Raw genomic sequence first — 14,588 nt, forward strand, 5'->3', positions numbered from 1 at the left:
TATGGTGTCTCTTACTCTGTACCAAGAGATTCTATTATCTATTACTTCTAAATGCATCTCTACTTATTTGCATAATGATCTTGTTGTGACCCTAACTCTGAGCCATAATCATCTCTTGCCAGGGTTTCTAAATTGTGTATCCCCATTTTCTATCCTTATATTCCCACCATCTCTTCTTCATGTTGGAGAATGATGATTGTCTTAGTAGCTTGTACCATTTATTTGCACAAAATTCACCAGTGTATTTCCTTTTATCCCATTTTAAATCTCACACACAATCTAAAGTATATCATTTTTTCCCATTTATATGTTAAGAAATTGAGTCAGATATTTGTAAAAGCATTACTCCGTCACCAAATTGGTATATAGGTTTCCCTAAATTCCAAAAATTATGTATAATGTATACATGTACATATGCATATTGCATGTAGCCTCTCCCTCTCTCTATGTGTGTGTGTGTATGTATAATTATATATATATTATATATATATATATATATATATATGTAGTTAAGCATAACATAATTTAATAAAAAGTATCAGTTATATAAAATAGTTTTAGGATGAAATCAAACTGATCATTTAGAGATTAAAACTATAAATGAAAGAGAATAAATAGTAATGAGAAATATGAAAAAAAATGTAGGTGGTAGTATATTAAAAAACCTTGAACTGGGTCTGGATTTTCCACACATCCTCTTACCTGCCCTGGCATTGCATAGACTCACACCACTAGCTACTAATAAGGAACAGTTTCTTAATTTTATTCAATTCTGATATTGAAACATATGATTCAATTGAATGCTTACATCATACCTATAAACTTAAAAAATATATTATATTACAATGTGATGGTGTTATTAAAATTTCTTTAAATTATAATTGAAAATTCATAAATCATTGCAGCTGAAATAGATAATATTTGACCTATACTTGGATTGTGAATTATTATTCGAATGGCATGAACAAATGTGAATGTTATATAATCGTCTAGATAATCAGAAAAATGGATGTTTAATTTGTTTCCAATGAATAAAATTTCCCCATGATGTTTTTAAGTTCAATTCTTTATTTGTATTGGTAGAATCTCTTTTGCCTGACCTATTATATTTTCATGTAGTTCAATTTAACAAGCCTGTTCGTGATACTTGTCAATCTGTAGTTTTCTTTTTCACTTCTTATTCAAAATATATACTCTTTTCAAGTTGATATTTGGGACCTTCCTTTTCTTAAGTAGCTCATCTTTTCACATCCATCTTTTTTTTTTAAGAGATAGAGAGAGGGGAGAGAGAGAGAGAGAGAGAGGGAATTTTTAATATTTATTTTTCAGTTTTCGGTGGACACAACATCTTTATTTTATTTTTATGTGGTGCTGAGGATCAAACCCAGTGCCCCATGCATGCCAGGCGAGTGTGTTACCGCTTGAGCCACATCCCCAGCCCCACATCCATCTTAAGCACATGATTAACCTACTTTCTTTTTAGTGGATTGAGAATATCAGGGAAAGGAAGCTACAAATACTTCATTTTTGTAAGTTTATTCAACGAATATTTATTGAGTATTAGGCACTATGAACCAGGACATTTTCAGTATCCTTCTATGTCCAATCAGCTTTCAATTCAGTACATTTTAACAAAATGGCATATTAAAGCTACTGGTAGGTACTGAATAAGGTGTTGCTTCTGAAACAGGAAGTTTCAACCCATAAAATATTTCCTTAGAGTAAGTCTCATTTTTTAAAATAAGACTTATCTTCAGGCATAATAAGACTAACCTAATGAAAAGTTAATCTCATATACAAATTTCATGTTGTAGCAATAATTAAAAGAACACTGTAAAATTACCTTTTCTTTTTTTTCTTTTTAATTATAGTATGTGCTTAGATTAGTTATTAAAAGAGAGGTTAATAGCCTCAATGGTAGTGTTAGTAGAGACTTTGTGGAGGAGAGTTAAAGGAGAAAAAGTTTCCTGAGATAATATATATACACATACATATCAATAATAAATAGTGACAAGGCAAAAGCCATTTGGAAAAATGTAGGCACATTAGATGCATGTAGGAAAGCACAGGTAATATGTCTGGAAGATAACTGGGGGCCATAAATAGGTGGTAAGTTTCTCCATATATTAAAGAAATTATTATAGTGACACCTTCTTTAGTGAAGGTGGATTCACTTTTCAGTAAAATCTAAGCTAGTTCTGGTTTCCTTCTCCTAACTATTCTCCCTGGACCCCAAAGGCAACATAAGGTGAGATCCAAAGTATGATGATAATTCTTAAAGAAATTATAGCTTTGATTAAAGTAGAAAATTTTCAGGATGATTTATAGGTGAGGGTGAGTTCTTCCTGTGCCCTCAAGCCAAGTAGTGGAGAGTTAGGGACAAATTTCTAAAGGCATGAATGGAGAGGCAAGAGCAGTGAATAAAACTTCAAGTCCCTTTTTCATTGCAGGTCCCCAGTCCAAAAGGAGTACTGCGTTTTTTGTTTTGGTACTGGAGATTGAACCCAGGGGTGCTCCGTGGAACTACATCTCTAATCCTTTTTATCTATTTATTTATTTTGAGATATAGTCTCACTAAGCTGCTTAGGATCTGACTAAATTGATGATCCTGCACTCAAACTTGAAATCCTCCTACCACAGGCTCTTGAGTCACTGGGATTAAAGGTAGCTCCACCACGCCCAACTCCAGGAGGAGTGCTATAGTTTGAATATGAAATCAAGACTTAAAAGACCAAGACATCAATACAAGGTCCCCTATGGAACAATGTCCAGGGGTGGAGCTATTAGGAAGTAATTGGATCGTGAGGGTTCTGACCTCAGCATTCGATTCATTGATGGATACATAACTGCATGGCATTATTAGGATCTGATAGAAATTCTAGGAGTTGGGATTAGTTGGAAAAAGTTGGCCTCTGGAGATGTGCCCTGGATGGGTTTTTTTGTCCCCAGCTACTTCCTTTTTCTCTCTTCCTCTTTGTGCTTCCTGGTTACCATAAGGTGAGCATCTCTGCTTTACCACCCAGTCTACACCATGATGTACTGCCTATCTACAAAGCAATGGAGTCAGTCATCCATGGACTGAAACCTCTGAAACTGTAGGCCAAAAGATCTTTCCTCTTTGAAGTTGTGTTTCTCACATATTTGTCACAGAAACAAAAAGTTGACTAACACAAGGAGTCAGATCAAAGTTGGAAAAAGAGAAGAGATTTTTAAATGAATATAAGATTTAAGTTTGGACTTAGAAAGACTTAGTCTTTTATGCTTGAACATTACTCTTAATTAACAACATGATAGTGTTCATTTACAAGCAATTGACTTGGAAGTTATGGCACCTTCCTGAAATAGCCAATTCTGGAGAAGAGATTTAGTTGAGTAAAGATGCAATCTGGATTTGGATAAATATAAAATCAGTTCACATTTATTCCAACAGAATTAAGATTCTGCAGTAAACCATAATAGTGGGTGAGATTACCCAGAAATGACTACAGAAAAAAGAAGTCCAAGAACAAAAATTAGTGTTTATAGTAAGAGAATGAAATGCCTAGGAGAGAGGGAAAATAAAAGTGAGCAATAAGGCAAAAAGCTGGGAGGATGAGCCATTTTGAGTCCTCAGGAAATTGATGCATGATAGTATTCTAAGGAAAAGAGTTTAGAAGAGTGAGCTGACTTTCAGGAGTCAGGAGAAGTAAAAGCAAAGAACAGAATATGCAATTAATGATTAGGATGATGTTTCCCAATGTTATGTATTTCAGGAGACTGATAGTAAGGTCAGAAATGAAAGAATTAATAAATCAATGATAATTAGAATGTGGAAGTAACATATATAGGCTACATGGGTATAAGCTCAGCCAATAAAAAGGAAAGAGGAAAACATGAGGTAAATTGAGAAGTATTGAGTAAGTTTTTCTTAGTATGGAGGAGGCACTGCACATATTCACAGAAACAGTAGAAAAAGCTAGTAGAAAGGAAGAGCATGAGAATGAATATCAAAGAAGAGAGAATTTCCAAGGAGTACAGGAGGAAACTTGGGGAGGAAGATACAGTAGAGTGGATTTGGATGGGTAGGAGACAGAATGTTGGTGGACAAAATGTTTGCCTTGCATTAAGCATTCCAGAAACAGGTCCTAGAGTAAGAATTCAATCCATAAATTGAAAGAAGCAGAATAGGAAAGAGAAAGAGAGCAAATGTTCAATTTTGAGCCAAGTTCAGGCCACAGGCTGATTTCTTAGGGAGCTCTGGAGTATAAACATCTTAAGGGGATTTAGCTTCCATACTCCCAACTTGTCCAATGGATAAGGATCAGCTCTGAAGACATAATCCCAAGAGAGTTGGCTGTCAGCACTTGTTGGAAAAGAGATTCTAATAGTCCAAAGATAGTCCTTAGAGAAAGTTTTATGAAGAATAAAGAATCTGAGCCCTAGAGCATATGGAAATGGAGCACAACCTTCCAAAAAGTTCCACAAGAAAACTTCTAGAACTAATAAATGTATTCATCAATGTAGCAGGATATAAAAATCAACACCCATAAATCAAATGCACTTCTGTATATCAGGGACAAATCCAATTATAACACCTAAAAACAAAAACCTATTATATCTATTATAATAGGTACCCTATTATAATAGCCTAAAAACAAAAACAAAAAAACCAAGCAAGCAAACAAACAAACAAACAAACAAAAAAAAAAAAACCTTGGGAAACAACGAAAGAGGTGAAAGATCTATATAATGAAAACTAGAGAACCCTAAAGAAAGAAATCAAAGAAGACCTTAGAAGATGGAAAGATCTACCTTGCTCTTGGATAAGCAGAATTTATATTGTCAAAATGACCATATTACCAAAAGCACTATACAGATGTAATGCAATGCCAATCAAAATCCCAATGGCATTCCTCATAGAAATAGAAAAAGCACTCATGAAATTCATCTGGAAAAATACTCTTATATTTAATTTAAAAATGCCCAGATTATCTAAAGCAGTCCTTAGCAGGAAGAGTGAAGCAGGTGGCATCACTATACCAGAACTTAAACTATACTACAGAGCAATAGTAACAAAAACAGCATAGTATTGGCACCAAAACAGACTGATAGACCAATGGTTCAGAATAGAAGACACAGAGACTAACCCATAAAATTACAATTATCTTAGACAAAGGTGCCAAAAATGTACATTGGATAAAAGAGCCTCTTCAACAAATGGTGCTGGGAAAACTGGACATCCATATGTAACAAAATGAAATTAAACCCCTAGCTCTCACCATTCACAGAACTGAACACAAAGTGGATCAAGGACCTAGGAATTAAACCAGAGACTCTGCGTCTAATAGAAGAAAAAGTAGGCCCTAATCTCCAACATATCGGATTAGGCCCCAACTTCCTTAATAAGCTTTTTCTTTTTGATTTCAATTACATTTAGATAACTTTCGTTTGAACAAAAAATTACTCATGTTTTATTACTGTCCTCGAGTTTACTTCTCAACTTCTCAGAATTTGTGATCTATACACATTTTCTTGTCATTGAATTACTGAAGTTGGTTTTCAGCTTCTATTTATCTAGAAATTTCTAAACTTATCCATAACCAAAGACAGAGATTTCTTTTTTTTAAGATTTTACAGGACTTCAACTTTTTCCTTCATTGGCAATTCACCCAAGAATTGCTTTTGAGTAACCTTTCTATCCTTGAGTTTTCTGGTTCACTCTGGTCCAATCTATATAGCTCCTGTGAGAATTGTAGTTGATTTTCCTCATTTCAGACTTCATATGCTATTCTCTCTTATTATTTTTTTTTAATATTTTGCTTATAAGTGATGTGATTTTATGGCTTTTATGTGTATCTTTGAATGTACAGTAAGAAATACTTAACATGCAAAATAAAATCTAATTTTGATTCATTTATTTATATTTCTAGTTTCCTTTAGAATGATAGCTTTGAATTTCTGTCACTAAATTTAGTATGTTCCCTACCTCTCATCTACTGACTTCCTTTCTTAAACGTGGCACTTATTTTTGTGTAATCATAAAAAAATATTAAACCTTTAAGTATTCTTTGTTTAGGCCCCAACTTCCTTAATAAGCTTTTTCTTTTTGATTTCAATTACATTTAGATAACTTTCATTTGAACATTGATGAAGTCACCCATTTTGTTCCTCATCAAATCCTTCATTTTTTTCTCTTAGAATGTCAGATCAATTTTTTTCTATTATGACTACAGGTTCATTACTGAAATCAGAAAGATATCAGCAAATATTTTGGGCTTTCTTAATTTTTAAATCCCCCCAAAAGATTTATATGTTGACCCATGAACAAAAAAACTTTGACACTTTAAAAATATTTCAATATTATTTATCTGTATACCTTTATATCTACTTAAAAGTATTTCTTAAATAAAATTAGGCCACTTGGATAAATATTTTTTTCCATGTTTATAGTTAAGAATAGACATTGGACATATTTAAAGTCAACTTTCTTTACAGAAAAATATTTATTACAACTTGGAAATGTTATTGGAATTTGTCCCACTATATTTTTTGTTCATATATTTATTGATTTCAAAGGGAAAAAAGGCTTAAAAATGATAACTCTATATAAAATTACACAAAAATTGATTTCTACATAATAGTACGTAGAAATTTAAGTGTCAAAATTCATATCAAAGAAATAAAGTACATTTTAGTATTCTGTTTGAAATTAAATCACAACAGGTGGTATTACCAAGGGAAAATTGACCCATAATGGAGCAAATTAGCTGAATCCAACATATACATGTGCCTTGAAACTGAGGCATAAAGCCTGTTTTTTAAACTATAGAGTCTTGAGATCTTTTAAAATGTAGCCAAATGCAAAATAGGACCCATTTATGAATTTATTTTCAGCTTGAAAATTAGTTTCTCCCCTCCATTGACTTTTCTTTCTACTTTTCTTAATTTCGGCATCACTTTTCTTGTGAAAACTGAATGTGATAATTATCTTTATGCTAAGAAAACATTTTCTCCTAACAAAAAATTACAGGAAGTCATAGTCTGATATTGACAAATTTATTAACTTCCTATGATATAGTTGCTAAATGAAACACATACTATGTGGGTTTCTTGAATTTGTATTCTTGTGACTATAAATGAGTTGCTGACATGTCTTTATTTCCATGGCAAATATTCAAATTTGATGAAATGGTATTTTGATATTCAACAAGTCCATATTATCAAATGGTGTTTCATTGATTATACATATGCTTTTATGACATGCTCAACTACATTCAGAAGACCTCTGTTGACAGTTTAATATCTGTTAAGGTAGAATCTAGCAGAATTTAATACCATCTTTTAGAGTACATCTTAAGGCAAGGCCACAAATAAAAAAGTGGAATAAATTTAATTTGCAGTATTAATAATGGTGGGATCAGGGTGCCATTTATAGAATATTAAGATACCATGGTAATCAAGTAACACAGGCCTACCATGCTTCAGATCAGAAACACTTTTTCTCTTTTCCTAAGTCTCAGGGGGGAAAAATGTGAACAAGGTATAATAGCAAATGGAATAAAAGTAACAGTACTTTTTTAAAAAAATCTTATGATTGCCTTCTTTCAAGGCTAGCTAGGTCATTACTCTGTGTGTGTGTGTGTGTGTGTGTGTGTGTGTGTTTTGTTTTTGTTTTTTTAACCCCATGCTTCATCCCCATTCTTTAACTCTAAATGTGAATCTTGAATCTTACCTTTCCTGCTACAGGAGGGAAGGTTAGAAAAGATCAAGAAGCCATGGGCATCATTTCAACTATGAAGCTGGTAGAGGAGAGAGGCCAAAAAGTTCAGGCAACTTGTCACTGCCAGAGAGTGCCCCAGTCCCAGACCACTGAAGCCATATTGAGTGGAAACCAGGGACAGCAACACTTACTTGTATAACCTTTCCCTAGTTTCTTAAGACATCTGAACAATAAAAAATGGGGGTACAAGTATAAAAGAAAAGTTTAAAACATTTCTTTCACTGTTTATTTATAAAAAAACTGCCTCATTTTCAGGGTGAAATGTATAAGGTAGAATGGATGTGATTCATGGCAAGATATGTTCCAGCTTATGAAACAAATAAAAAAAATTAATAATTTAATAATTCTAAATGGCTCATAAGTTCTAGGAGGCTAGATGTTAAATATTTGAAAAATTCATAGATTATCAGGAAACATCAAATACTATATATTGAAGATATCCCAGATACATAACATAGAATAATTCACTCAAGAAAATTATAGTTAAAAATTTGATAAACAAACTAAAACCATGTATATGTATTTATTTCAATGAGAGGATGAACAATGAGGCAGAGTATAAATACATAAATAAAATAAGAAAATGACTATAGTATAATTGATCAGCTCAATATACTATGAGATTATAGATGCCAATGCAATTTTTCTTTGTGAAGAATTTTCTTCTGTACTTCTCCGTTGAAAGCTGTAATTGTAATTGTTCTATGTAACTACTCAATTTGCAGTCTAACATTAGCTTAAAGTAATAGGTCTAGGGAAGGAATCATAGAACAAATGATAATTTATAAATATTTTATAAGCTAAGAAAGAAAGTACAATCAAAATGGACTATTTCTTTATTTCGGCTCAAAAATGAAATTCAATTTTTAACAATTCTAAAATTATTATTTAAAGGACACCTTTTATCATCATAGATCTTCAGCATTCTTATGGTTGAAGCTCCTACTTGCATGACTTACAAAGGCTTTCAGTTAGACATTTTTAGGTATTTCTGTTAGCATTTTCTCTTGTAATTCTTTAATTAGCCCAATTATGTCTGTCATTAAAGAGTGAACTTCATGAGGGTCTTAACTCTAATGAATTTATGTCCTAGCACATTCTAAGTACGTAAGTAAATGTCTATTGAATGAAATATCAATAATTATTTTTTCATTACTCAATTAGTACATTTTAAATTACAATGAAAGAATAAATTTGAGAATCAACAACAAATTTAACAAAACAGATTGAAAAGTAGTGCCCAAGAGTATACTGGTTCTGTCTCTTTTTTTTTTTTTTTTTAATTTTTTATTGTTGGCTGTTCAAAACATTACATAGTTCTTGATATATCATATTTCACACTGTCTCTTTCTTTTCTTAAGCACAGTGTTCAACTGTCTGTGTTTGAGCTATTTTTACATTGCAGGATACTTTAAACAATTGCAATATATTTAGGACTTGAAGATTGATTTGAAATTGGCATGCAATACTTGTCAAAACAAATCTTAGAAACCTCAGGAATAGCAAAGGCTCTGTACTACATTTTACTCTTTACAGGGGATAAAGGATGTTAATTCATGTGTTCATGATATATATTCAAATTTTTAAAATATTATATAGTTTTGCAGGTACCAGGAGGATAGAGAAATGGACATGTTGACCTAACAAGGCATTCAATTCTTATGGATTTTAAATGATTCTAGGGACTCTGCTAAGGGATGTAAAATTATATGCAATTATTGTCAAATTAGATTTTGATGCTTATGTAAAGGCTGGATACTATTGTTGTTCTGTAGGAGTTTTTTTTTTTTTTCCTTTTTGCAGATATGGGAACCCACTGTTGATCTCCACTCTAAGAGAAGACACGATATTCTTGATTCTATTCTTGACCAAGGGAAATTACATAGCAGGATTCAATAATCTTCATTTTTGTGCCAGCATAGAAATTTTTCTCACCTCTGTGTTCTTTTTTAATATATCTGACAAAGTATCTAAATCATGTTTACTTAGAGGAGGCAAATACTAAAGAAATGGGCAGTTTATTATAGAAATTACAACCATAATCTGAGCTCCAGAGAAACAGTTTAGCAGAGAAGAGAATCTTAAATTCAAAGAAAATGATTGATTCAAATTAGTTGCTTTCCACTAATGTTCACATTCAACTGCATAAGAATCACATTGAATCCTCTTTGTTTTTTCCAGCAACTGAGACTTATTCATTCTCCTATTTCTTCTCTTCCTTACCCTTACCTCACCAAATCAGAACTTTGTTTACCAGTGTAACTGAAGCAGAAGATAATTATTTCTTTATAAGTATACCTGTGTATAAACTAATTCAAACATCAGCAAAATTATCATAAAAATAATGTACTAAACTCAGGGCCTAATGAGTATATGCTAGGTCTTTGAGGAACCCAAATGCTGCCATGTCAGGTTTTTTATCTTTAAATAAATAACAGTGTTTTATTAGAAAATGACACATGCTATATAGTCTTTCTACTTTTGTCCTACTAAAAATTTGTGTATGTAATGAAGATAATATTAATATTGGCATTTTGTTGATTTTTAATAGTATTCCTATAATTTTTCATAATACTTTTTAAAAGATTATGTGTTCAAATTCTGCAAATGAAAGATTGTTAAAAAGGGAGCTTTTCAGTTTTCTAACAGTTATTTATTATACAGAAAATTTATTATCCAGAAAAAATATAGCATTAAATTTTGAAAATTTTGATGATTTGGGGGTTTGGAGTAGTATTTTCAGATCTAAATTTACCAAGCCATCATTCTAAAATCAGTTTCCTTGGTCATATCTCATAATCCAACAAATACTTAATGACTATAAAATATGATTTCCAATGTGGGCAGTATTTCTAACACTGAATATTAATTTCCTTTGGATCTCAAAAGTCAGTGACAAGGATTTTAATTTTTTCCTATTAATAAAGACCATATTTAGATACCAAGAATCTATGCTGATTAAAGATATCTCAAGTGCATGTTTGTAAATTATTATCTTAATTTAAATGTTTCCTTGAAATTTTACAAGCTTGGAGAATGTTCTTTCTCTAAATTTGATTTAGAATTCCTAAAGGTTCTCAAGGTGCTAATTCTATTCACTTTTGGTTTAAGGAATATTTAAACTATTCTGTCTGATGTTTATAAAATATTGCTTCATTTTGGTAGGTTTAAATATTTTGATATTATTAAATTGATAAAGTACTTAACCACAAAAGTGATTTCCACACAGTCTGATTTGCTCATAGAGAATTTTGTGTAACTTTGTTTTATTTTAAATAGTTTTAATTTATATTCTTTTTGATATTCATCTAAATTCTCCTGCATGGAATTATTGCAAATTTAAAAGAAATAGAGACTTCCTAGAAAAAGATAGATATTTGTTTCTCAATACTAAGAAATTTTTCATGTTTTATTTTTCTTTTTAAGTATGAAAACATCTTGCTATACTTCATATAGCTCAAGAGAAATAACATTAGGCATATAATTATTATAAGTTGTTGAGACTTTGTATTAGAGAAAGGCACAGGCTTGGGCTAGTAAAGTCTGGGCAATTTCTGGCTTGTCCCCTTTAATCAGGGAGCATTAACTTTCAGAGACATAATTTTCATAACTATGGAATTAGGGCTAAATATATTAATTGTCTCATTCTACTTACTTGCTCAAATGATTTTTTCATTACTCAATTAGTACATTTAAAATCAGCTTATATTACATAAATAGGTTTATTATACACATTTCCTTCTATATTTGAACTTTGGAGTATGTTAAAAGTGGTTGGTAAAAGTCAGATTGAATAAACATGTCTCTTCTGGATTCCAAGGTTCCCACTTTATAGTGTAATATCTTCTGCTTTTTAATGACATTTGACCTTAAGAAATTAAAGGGACAGATTGTGGACCTAGCTTGGATGAGTATATATCTAGCATGTAAAAGCTGCTATTTAGGTAGCAAAAAATAAAAAAAATAATAAAGAAAGAAAATAAATTTAAATGAAGCAAAATTTATTATTTGATTTGAAACATTTTTTTTAATTGAGAGAGACTATCCCTGAAGGTCTTAAAACTCTTGACTTTAACACAAGTAAAGAACTTTTTCATAACTTTTCTGCCAAGATATTACCAATAAAATCTTAGTTGGATTTTCTGCTACAAAGTTTTCCTTTCTGATTTATAGAACTTGTAAATATGAATGAAAGTATTTTCAGGATTAATATAGTTGGGATTCTAGCCACACCTTTTATTATGTGGTTGTAAAATCCAAACACATTTATTTTTATAGCTTTTTCAGAAAATAAAATCACTATTAAAATAAATCTAAACAATATACATAAAAAGAATACATATATTTTTATGTAGTTTAAGGGTTTTTTTCGTGGTTAAATAAGAACTCCATTGAGTATTCAGAATATGAGTATAGATATTCTTTAAATTTTCTATATGTAGTCAGCTTCTACTCATGTATGAACACTTATATATGTGTATTTGAATAGGAACAGAAATATAAACTCATTGTTGATTAAATGCATAAATGATTATCATATTTTTCTAAATTTTAGTCATTGATGTTATTTGATAGATGGATAAAAATGTAATTGGACATAATGTAAAATTTAGAATGAATCAGATTTATCTAAAAGCATGAATTTCTGTTTGTCATATAAATGCTGAATTTGTTGCATGAATATGTAAAAATGCATGTGTTATATACATCCTGTTTTTCTCTGTTTTCTTTTTAACACATTATTTTGGCATACTCTAGGTTTTCTTCCTATTTTATGTTTCTTTCTACATTACATATTGTTCTCCAAGATTACAAAAATAAGCATGAAATTCAGATTAGAATAGTTTAGTGGTCTCATTAGACAAAACTAAAAGTTATGATACATTATGTATACATTCATAAATTAAATATTTATTTCCTACTAATTTTTATCTTTTTTTTTTTATTGGTTGTTAAAAACATTATAAAGCTCTTGACATATCATATTTCATACATTAGATTCAAGTTGGTTATGAACTCCCAATTTTACCCCAAATACAGATTGCAGAGTCACATCCGTTACACATCCACATTTTTACATAATGCCATATTAGTAACTGTTGTATTCTGCTACCTTTCCTATCCTCTACTATCCCCCCTCCCCTCCCCTCCCATCTTCTCCCTCTACCCCATCTACTGTAATTCATTTCTCTCCTTGTTTATTTTCCCATTCCCCTCACAACCTCTTATATGTAATTTTGTATAACAATGAGGGTCTCCCTCCATTACCATGCAATTTCCCTTTTCTCTCCCTTTCCATCCCACCTCATCTATCTGTTTAATGTTAATCTTTTCTTCCTGCTCTTCCTCCCTGCTCTGTTCTTAGTTGCTCTCATTATATCAAAGAAGACATTTGGTATTTGTTTTTTAGGGATTGGCTAGCTTCACTAAGCATAATCTGCTCTAGTGCCATCCATTTCCCTGCAAATTCTATGATTTTGTCATTTTTTAGTGCTGCGTAATACTCCATGGTGTATAAATGCCACATTTTTTTTATCCATTCATCTATTGAAGGGCATCTGGGTTGGTTCCACAGTCTAGCAATTGTGAATTGTGCTGCTATGAACATCGATGTAGCAGTATCCCTGTAGTACGCTCTTTTAAGGTCTTCGGGGAAAAGTCCAAGAAGGGCAATAGCTGGGTCAAATGGTGGTTCCATTCCCAGCTTTCCCAGGAATCTCCATACTGATTTCCAGATTGGCCGCACCAGTTTGCAGTCCCACCAGCAATGTACAAGGGTACCCTTTTCCCCACATCCTCTCCAGCACTTGTTGTTGTTTGACTTCATAGTGGCTGCCAATCTTACTGGAGTGAGATGGTATCTTAGGGTGGTTTTGATTTGCATTTCTCTGACTGCTAGAGATGGTGAGCATTTTTTCATGTACTTGTTGATTGATTGTATGTCCTCCTCTGAGAAGTGTCTGTTCAGGTCTTTGGCCCATTTGTTGATTGGGTTATTTGTTTTCTTATTGTTTAATTTTTTGAGTTCTTTGTATACTCTGGATATTAGGGCTCTATCTGAAGTGTGAGGAGTAAAAATTTGTTCCCATGATGTAGGCTCCCTATTTACCTCTTTTATTGTTTCTCTTGCTGAGAGAAAACTTTTCAGTTTAAGTAAGTCCCATTTGTTGATTTTTGTTATCAACTTTTGTGCTATGGGTGTCCTATTAAGGAATTTGGAGCCCGACCCTACAATATGTAGATCGGAGCCAACTTTTTCTTCTATCAGACACAGAGTCTCTGATTTGATATCTAGCTCCTTGATCCACTTTGAGTTAACTTTTGTGCATGGCGAAAGGAGGGGATTCAGTTTCATTTTGTTGCATATGGATTTCCAGTTTTCCCAGCACCATTTGTTGAAGATGCTATCCTCCCTCCATTGCATGCTTTTAGCTCCTTTATCAAATATAAGATAGTTGTAGCTTTGTGGATTAGTCTCTGTGTCCTCTATTCTGTACCATTGGTCCACCCTCCTGTTTTGGTACCAGTACCATGCTGTTTTTGTTACTATTGCTCTGTAATATAGTTTTAATTTTTATCTTTATTCATGAATATATACACTGATCAATATTCTCTCTGTCTTGTAGTAGTTTTCAAAATAAATATCTATGTGAAGAAAACCAAGTATAAATTTTTCACTCTGTCTTATGATGTTCTGAGTTGAAGTACATAATTCAATGTATTTTGCTTCATAATAGCAATAATCAGAGAGAACTCAGAAAGTTCTTGAAGGAAATATTTGGGATATGAAAATCAAGAGCACACTAGGAAAATAGTTTGAAGTGGAGTA

The 14,588-nt window shown here is 31.9% G+C and overlaps 1 protein-coding gene across 1 annotated transcript in view; it reads left to right on the forward strand.

Moving 5' to 3' along the window:
• The window catches only part of Lrp1b (LDL receptor related protein 1B), a 1,514,976-nt gene that overhangs the window by 1,042,633 nt on the left and 457,755 nt on the right, over positions 1 to 14,588 (forward strand). The gene's annotated exons all lie outside the window — the stretch shown is intronic.

This window comes from Marmota flaviventris, chromosome 11 (genome assembly GCF_047511675.1).
Source record: "Marmota flaviventris isolate mMarFla1 chromosome 11, mMarFla1.hap1, whole genome shotgun sequence".
Taxonomy (NCBI): Eukaryota; Metazoa; Chordata; class Mammalia; order Rodentia; family Sciuridae; genus Marmota; species Marmota flaviventris.